We start from the raw sequence: 9,521 nt of genomic DNA on the forward strand, positions 1-9,521 counted from the left end.
ATAATAAAATTAGGCTTGCCAAGGCCCTTGTAGCTCAATTACTAACTCTTGTTGTTATTATAAATAAATAACAAATAAGTACCTATTTGTGTTAATATCTATTTGTGTGTGTGTGTATAGCTTTTTTACTATTTTTTAACGGTTGCTTTGACATTTTTTGATCATTACACATGTTAATACCAAGTTTTTTAATAATGCTAAAAATATCACCATAGGTTAAATCATCATATTTAATGGTACCATTTTTATCAGTTAATTCTTCTTTTACCTTTTGAGCAAAATGAGAAGGTAGACCAGCAATAAACTTCTCTTTCCAATAAGGTTTTAAACAATCTTTCCAGAGCATCACTCTAGAAATAAAAACATCTCGGTACCATCTGTAGTCAGACATAGTAGGACAACGCAAATTTTTTAAATAATCACTAATACATGAAGAAATATTAGGAATTCCAACAAAATGTTTAATTATAGTATAGATTAGAGTATTGACTCCATCAGGATTACCTTGACAAATTCTTTCATCAAAAATAGGTAAACCATCATCATCTTTTTTAACAACCTTTTTGATAGATTCTCTAGAATCTTCGGTATGGTATTTTTCCCACCAACCATGAGGGGTTTCAAAATAACCAGTAGTAAGAAGATCAAAAATTTCAACATGGTCAAGATTATGATTGGTATTATAAGCATTAGCAACAATAGACATAAGACCCGTTTTATTAATAATTTAATGCTCAGGTAAACCTATTCCATTCATAAAGTTTATCAGCTAGAAAAAGAAAACTGGGTTTGAAAAAATCTTTCTTCAAACTGCATATCAGGAGGAGTAAGTTTTCAATACCAATTTTTTGTGAAAGACATGGGATTGGGTTTTCCAACAAATCTTTTAACTTCAGGCAATTCAAAAACAAGTTTATCAAAACTTTTAGATTTTTCAAAATCGGATGCAGAGGATGAGGAGTAAGTATCTGAATCTTTGGAAGAAGAAATCTCCTTTCCCTTCCTGGAAATAGCACGAGCATTATTAGTAGAAGTATTTTTCTACTTGGTTTTTATCTTTTGTAAAGCATTTGCTCAACTTTTTCGATAGTTTTAGTCTGAGTGGTTTTAAGACTCAGGTTTTGCCTTTGACCAGGTAAATCAATCAGAGGTTTTTCAGTTTTAATAGAAGAAATAGGTTTTTCAACTTTCTCTTCAATACGATCTAGTTGTTGACCAATAATATGTAAGGAATTATTAACAAAAATTTTTTGCTCAATAATCTTTTTCATTTGAGTAGAAATAGGGGTGTTAACATCATGTTTAGTAATTTTGAAAGGGGAGGCCTTTATCTCAGTCCCTTTACAATTAATAATAACTGTATCAAGGGGCAAATGGGTAGACCGAGCATTAATATTATCTTCTTTAACAAAATTTGATTTTTTTTTTACCATATTCAAATAGTTTTCTGAAATATGTTTTGAAACATAATAGTTCTCAACAAAATTAAAAAAAAACAAAAACAAAAATAAAAACCAAAAAACAAAAACAAAATATGTTTTTGCAATTCAGGCATTTTTTTTTCTTTCCGTTTTCTTTTAACACCGTCTTTTTCTTTTTGTTCAAAAATAGCATGATAAGTTTTTCTCTTTTCCTTGTTTTTTGTAGACTTAAATTCGTCAAATAAAGCGACCATGTCAATTTCAAAAGTTTTGTTTAAAACTATTAGTTAGGTATGGATAATAAGGGGTTTGAAAATCGGGAGCAGTAGGGGCTTGAAAATCAGAAGCAGTTGGAGACCCAGATTCTGTCTCTTCTTCTTCTTCAATGACATGCTTGCCATGTTTAGAAGGATGTCTCGTTCTTGTAGAATAATAAGCAGTGATTACTTAGGAGTTATCACTTGCAACTCCTTTTAGCTTTAAATTAGGGTTTTGAAAATTCTTCTATAATCATTGAGATCCTGATCTCATTTTGAAATATTTTCAGAAGCAATAGATCCAGCAAAAGAATGTCTTCCTTCGTTAATCATTAGAGGTTTGCTATTACCAAAATTTATTTTGACAGTTCCATCAAAATATTGTTGAATATGATCAAGATTTAGTTCATCGGAAGCAAACTTAGCAGGCTAAGCTTCTCGTTCCAACAATCATTCTTGGGATTTGAACCCTAGCATCAGGAGTGGAACATTGGATTAACAAAGTTTTGTCACTAGTATTTTTTAATCTAGCATGAGGATTAAGATTAGTTTTTAACAATCTATAATAAATGTGATAAATGATAGCAAGAGGCTTGCTGCCTTCATCCATATCATAATCAAATGTCAAGATATTTAAAGTTATAGCTTAAACAATATTAGGATCATCCAAAGCAAGAGTAAGATCAGGATAACAATTAAAATAGACAGGACCATCAAACAAAGATGAAGTAATCATGCCAAGAAAACTAGTATGAAAATCTTTAAATCTAGCATCTCTTAAGCACAAAAGCACAAAAGCATTAATACCTTTTCGAGTAAGAGGTTTAACAGCGACTTGTACCAAGCCAATATGCAAAAAACTAAATCCTTTAGCAAGAAAGTCATTAATGCATTTTCTATTAACCTGTCTAGTAAACCACAAAATTTATAGTTCATTATTAAAACACATGTAACCAAAGATTTATTGAATATAATGCAATTATACCATATTGATTAATAGAAGGAGAGGTATATACACTCATGCTCAATTTCATGCTCTCTCCTTCTTCTTTTTTATTATTTCTTTTTATTTTTTTCACTTGTACCATAATTTGTCACATATATGTGATGAGTTTAACTTTTATATATATCATATATTTTAATTATGAGTGACTTCTATCAATACTGATTCAAAACAAAATGGGACCATCACTATTATATACAGGTGACATAGTCCCTTCAATATTCATGAAAATGTTTGAAAAGATGGGTAAATCAACAAAGTTTTTATTCTTTGAAAAGTCTGGCTCGCAAGAGAAAACTGGTTCTAACATCAAGAACAAAGTCCAATTTGCATGTGATGATGATGATGATGATGATGATGTGTGCATATCCGCAATACTACTCGCACTACAATACAATACATGTCAACAAACAATGTTGGGGTGGATCTAACAACAAAGTTGGTCGTGTCGCTCCCTGTAGTAGTTCAAGTTTCTACCCTAATACATCTTTGGTTACATGTCAGCTGTAAATTTTTCGTTTGCTAGAGTTGGTGAATGATATAAATATATATATATATATATATATGTTCAAATTACACTTGATGTAACTTTACAAGAGTTATACCTTTTTCCCACCGTAAATTTCTAAGCAATCTAACAATATAAAAAAACAATATTATCCACCTTAGCTTACTTAATTAATATAGTATCTTTTAGTTTTCTCTCTCTTATTTATTTGGAATAACTCAATTACATGAATGCATTTTACTCTCACATTTGCTTCTTCCCAAAACTAGTCTCTAAACTACTTAAAAAGAAATAGCATCATAACCTCCAAAACTTCAAGAAACTCATGAAATTTCTCCTCTTGCAAAGATTTGGTCAGGCCCAACCTCTTGGCACCATGTTAGATCATCACTCACCTTCAGCCTAGCCTCTCGCCACCATTATAATTAGGTATTTGGGTTATTGGTTTTAGTTAAGTTTAGAAACTGCACTATTCAAATTTATAGGGAATTTGAATCTCATTACCGATCACGTTCTACATATGTTGCAACCTGTAAATAGCATTTAGGTAGATATATTAGTTTATGCCTACTACAGGAACTCTCTCTCTCTCTCTCTCTCTCTCATCTATAAAAACTTTGATTGAATACAACTTTTAAAGAAATTGTTAGGTTATATATTGAACACAGTTAATTAATCCAATTACCCAAATTAATTAATTAGTCAAGTTACATGCAAATCAAATTAAGGCACAATCAAATTACCAAACTAAATTAGAGTGCAGCAAAAATTAAGTTTGACATGGCGAATTGATCACAATGGGGAAAACCCTTACAAGCAAAAACTCCACTTAATGAATTTCAAGTCACCACTACCAAAGAATCCATTAATCAAGAATCAAGCGGTTACAAGTACAAAAAATCTTACCCTAACCGGCCTATCCCAAAGCACCTTCCTACAATAGAATCTACTAACCTATACCAATATCAACTTCAATACGCAATTGGACTTGTTCTTGAAGTGACTTCTCCTTTGCATGGATCCTAGTACTTGACTAACATCACAACAATTGTTGATTGTTGTAGTTTGACAAGGTTATTCAATCTATGCTTAAAGATCTAGAAGCAATTTTGCACACAACTCTAGGGTGCACAAAAAGTTGCGACAACCTCTATTAAGTGTGTGTATCTTTTTGTGTCTCTCTGTACATCTGACAACAGATATAAAATGTAGCTTTTATATGCTTTGGAACCCTAGTACATAAAACCCTAGGAAGCCTTGTCATCATGGGCTGAAAACTGTTCTTGGAATTCGAAATACCCAAAGCTCGATAAAATGATAGGCGTCAAGAAGGTATCGAGGTTCATTAAATCTTAATAAATTGACAAGTATCGAGCAAGTATTAACGTCTATAGTTTCAATTTTTCTTGAGCTATTCCATAAGTGTTATTTTTTCTTCAATAATACTACTTGTAAATTATTTTTAATGTCTTCTTAAACACACTAGAAACTAAAACTCAAATACACATAAAGTGCGTTTGTCTGGGGATATACCAATTCACAAATTTGACTCTTAGAGCATCAGCACTAGGGAATGCTAATGCCAAATGTAAGGGAAATTTGGCATTTCAAGCCCCAAAATGCTCTGCATTAGGGAATGCTAAACTCAAGTATTGCAAATTTTTTTGCAATACTGCTACAATGCAATTTTACCTTTAGAATTGCACTATAACACAATTCTACCTTTAGAATTGCTAAATATTAATTTTTTATTCCATCAGTTCTCTCTCCTTCAGTCCTCTCTCCCTCTTGCTCCCACTTTGTCTCTCCGTCTCCCACTCCGTGCAAAGTCCCTCTTTCTCTCATCTCACATCTCTCTTTCTCGTTCAAGGCTTGCATCGGAGTTGGGTTGGGTTCGTGGTTTGATCTGGGCATGGTGGTGGGTTAGGATTGGTTGATGGTGGGTTTGGATCGGTGTGGATTGGCAAAGGTTTGAATCGAAGAGGGTGGGTTGCTGGAGATGGCTCCGATGGGTTTGACAAAGGTTTGAATCGAAGAGGGTGGGTTGCTGGAGATGACTCTGATGGCTTCGATGGGTTTGACAAAGGTTTGAATTGGAGAGGGTGGGTTGTTGTGTTTGACCATGGGTTGTTGTGTCGTGCTTGGTCGAGGAGGTCTGGTTTGTGCTTGGTCGGCGAGGCCTTGGTCATGCTTGGTTGGCGAGGTCTGGGTTCTGTGTTTGGTCAACATGGGTCATGGAGTGGGGGTTTTTTTTTTTTTTTTTTTAATATGGGTTTTTGTTTCGATGGGATTTTGGTGGGCAGTGGGCAGTTGTGGCGTGGTGGGCATGGTGGAGGCACGGTGGTGGTGACTGGGCAGTGGAGGTGCGGTGATAGAGGTTGAGGGAAGGTGGAAGAGAAAATTGGAAAAAAATAAAAAAAGACAAAATATATTTTATTGTGTAGATATATTATTTTAATAAGTAGAATAGGAAAATAAAAGTTTGAAATGCTGGAGGTATTATAAAATGATATAGTATAATGATAAAGTGACTTTTTTAAATGGAAAAATAGAGTAGAATTGAAATTTCGAGATGCTGATGCTCTTACAATCTTCCCTTTGGCAATTTGTGGCAAACCAACAAGAGTACATTGAAATGACTAATGGGTACACCGTTTGGACCTTCTTCAACCCTTTAGCCAACCCAACAACCCCTTTCACTGTCTCCATCACCGGCCAAGAAAGTCACGTAAGCCCGACTTGGCGTACTGCCAAACCTAACACTAGCAGCTGGAATAACTTGCTGAGGAGCCATGTCAATGTCACGTGGAGTAGTGACTAGTAAGTCAATATCTTAATTGTACCAGAATTTTTGATGTATTGTTCTGATGCTTGGTGACGAAGGGTGCTTTATAAAAGCGTCACAGAACCACTTGGCTGCATAAGTGTTGGCTACGTGTTATTGTGAGCAACAATAAGATTTTACTTAAGGAGGTCCTAGTTGTTTGACACATACATATGTCGCGAAAACCCAAAAGCCATGATAGTGTTTTTTTTTTTTTTTTTCTCTCTCTCTCTCTATTGCTGCATAGATAAGCCTACCGCCTGAATTTTCACAAAACGTCAGTTTTCGCCAAAATTAAGATGGAATCTTTTCTACGTTGCTGGACGACGATGTAATTGATCACTCCATCTTGAGAACTCTTCGAGTTTGGCATACTAGCATTTTTGGAAGTCTCTTTTGTTAAAGAATAAAGATAAGTTTTAAAAAAATTAAAAAGGTTATCTTATTTATTAAAAATAAAAAAAAATATGTTCGACTATTTATTTATTTGGTGAAAAGTGAGAGAAAAAAAAATGAAATTAACAAAAAAAATTAAAAGCTAAAAAAAGAAATTAATAAAAAATTAATAAAGTGCTTAGGATTGAAAACGAGTAAGACTATTTAATCCAATCAATAGACTGCGTGTATAGATTTAATATATATATATATATATATTTTCTTTTCATAAAAAACCGAAACATATTCATGAGGATTAACTAATATGAAATTCATCATCATTCTACTAAATTTTGTCATGCAATTAAGGTCCCCCATCAGCAGAGCAGGGGTTATGTTAGGGAGCAAAAGTGTAAATGCTTAAAGTGTTAACAATTTGAGTGATAATAAATTCATATATATATATATATATATATATATATCCTATGATACTAAAATTTAGAATGCATGGTTGCAGAATAAAATGGAGTACAAAAAAGGATATATTGAAAAAACAAAGAATAAATTAATTGAAACATATGAAAACTAAAATTGATTGGGGTGGGAGTAAATTGAACTAATGATTATAAATGGGGGTAGTACAAAAAAATTATATATAAAATACTAGCATATTTATATAGAAAATGATAAAATTGTTGTCATGAGGTTCGGATGTGGTTTCCAATATAGGTGGGGTGGCCTAGCATTCTCCTAGAGATCTTGGCCTAGAAACCTTGTCAATTGACATTTTATCCATTCGACAATGAGGAATTTTTAATTGAATAGAATTGACTTCAATGATTAATGCCCTGATGATTAGAATGGGGAGAGCAATTCAAAATTAAAACCCAGTCTTTCCTGTTCGTTCATAAAAATTCAAAATCTGTTGTTCCATGAATAACTGTCTCACTGCCATTTAAACTAAATTATGGACAAGGTTTTTCAGTGGAATAATACTAGAGATATAAACTATTTTACAAAAAAATTTATAAACTGTTAATGTGGTAAGTGATTATTAGTAAATGAAAAAGTAATATTAATAGTGGACCTAAATAAAAACCAATAAGAAGTTAGACACATCAACATTTTGTAAAAATGTTGTAAAATAGTTTGTATCTATAACATTACTCTTTTTAGTGATGGCCATTTCCTAACAATTTCTATTTTACTTAGTGAATAACAATGTACCTTCCTTCTTACATCGTGAATGCTCTTGTTGAAGCAGGAAAGAATGTTCTACCATAGATGAATTGAAAGCTTACCAATAAAGAAGCATCTAACTTAAATTTAGATGCTAAGATATCATGCTCTTCAAATACACGCAATAGTGAATGTAATTTGATTCCTTTACACATAAAATTATGGTACTCACAGTTCCTGCGGTTATAAACAATCCAATTGGGAGAACGGATAGGTAAGAATTTTTTTTTTTTTTTTTCAACCTATGACGCCTACTCTTAATGTTTATTATTTATCATTAAATCAAGAGACATCGATCAGTTTTTTGTTTTAACCAATTATCAAACCCCAAATGTCTTATTTGATCACAAATTTTTTTACCAATTAAGTTAACTAAAACATACCATAAAAAAGAATTTAATCCAAAAGAAGATCTGTAGCCACTAAGTTATACTTTGTCAATTCTTTTCTTCCATTTTTTTTTTTTTTTCTTTGGGGGAAAAGGTAAAAAATACTGAATTAATCTATATTATTATTTAAACTTCTGGCCGTACATATATGGTTTAGACTTTAGGTTACCACTTAGATTGGCTATGATGTTTAAGGACCCATTTGGACTGAGAAGGGAGGGTGAGGGAGTAAAGTAGAGTTGATTGAAAAGAAACTAATTTTCGATCAATTCTACTCTACTCTCTCTCCCTCTCTATCATTCCAAATGGACTATAAAATTAAGAAGTTGAAATCACTATTATAGCCATCTTAATTTTGTAAAGTTTAAATATTTGGTTTCTTGGCCTATGCCAAAACCTAATTGTTTTGCCTTAACGATAAAGATCAATTATCATTGAGCAAATGTCATAAGTTAAAATTCTAGCTATCATATATATTAACCCCAAAAATTATATTTGTGAAGATGTTCTTGGGTCAGGGCTAAAGCTGATGGTAGTATCACCCTATCAACGTCATAATTTTCTCTAACCTTTGAAAAGATTAGCAAGATTTGTCAAATATCATTCTCCTGAGTCCTGGAAGCAAAGTTTTGATTGCTTTTCCTGTACCAACCAAATTCATTACTAGTTATTATCTCGTAATCATGTGAATGCGAAGACGCCTATCAAGGTGTCCAGCAAGTAACAGGTGAATATGAAAGCCCATCTCTGAACAGCATTATTTTTAATTTGGGATTGTTTATCACGTGTTTGCTCGGTTGGCCTTTGGTTTTCATGCTCCTAACTAGTATGAATGAATACATTCCACTCGCCAATAATATATATGGTATTAGCTAGGGGAGTTTTTGTAGCTTGTTGAATTTTTTTATATGTTTTTTGAGCAAGTAGCTTGTTGAATTCGTGTCATATATTCCTTGATTGTTGATACAATAAATTAAGTCGAGTAAGCACGGAACTCGTGTCAATAGCTAGGTCACCCATTGACACTGTTAACTGTTGCGCTTCCCCTTTAATTTGAACAATAAAATAATATGACATAAAGCATCCAGCAATAACAATGAGATTTTATGGTGAAGAAAGACGCGAGCTAATTTTTCCTCCTCAATTTAAGAAGGAAGATAGGTTTTTTGGATTAATTTTTTGTTTAATTTTCATTAATGTATTTAACCTATTTAGATACCAATCATATCCTAAAACATAGGAGCTAATCTGAATACAAATAAATAACAATACTAATCTATTTAAGAAACCCTATTCTATCTCAAACTAAATTCAAATAATTTATTTACCATCCAAGTGATATCATGATCCTTCTCCTTTTTGTAAACGTATAGCGGGCTTACTTCTGAGAATGAAAGATCAGAGGCTAGCTCTTTTCAGTCTTGGGCAGTGAACATGAGTGGATGAGTGAGCTAGTTATGATTTTTGCTAGATTTAGAGGATCGATTATATTGATTTGATTTATC

This window comes from Quercus lobata, chromosome 12, assembly GCF_001633185.2.
Source record: "Quercus lobata isolate SW786 chromosome 12, ValleyOak3.0 Primary Assembly, whole genome shotgun sequence".
Lineage (NCBI taxonomy): Eukaryota > Viridiplantae > Streptophyta > Magnoliopsida > Fagales > Fagaceae > Quercus > Quercus lobata.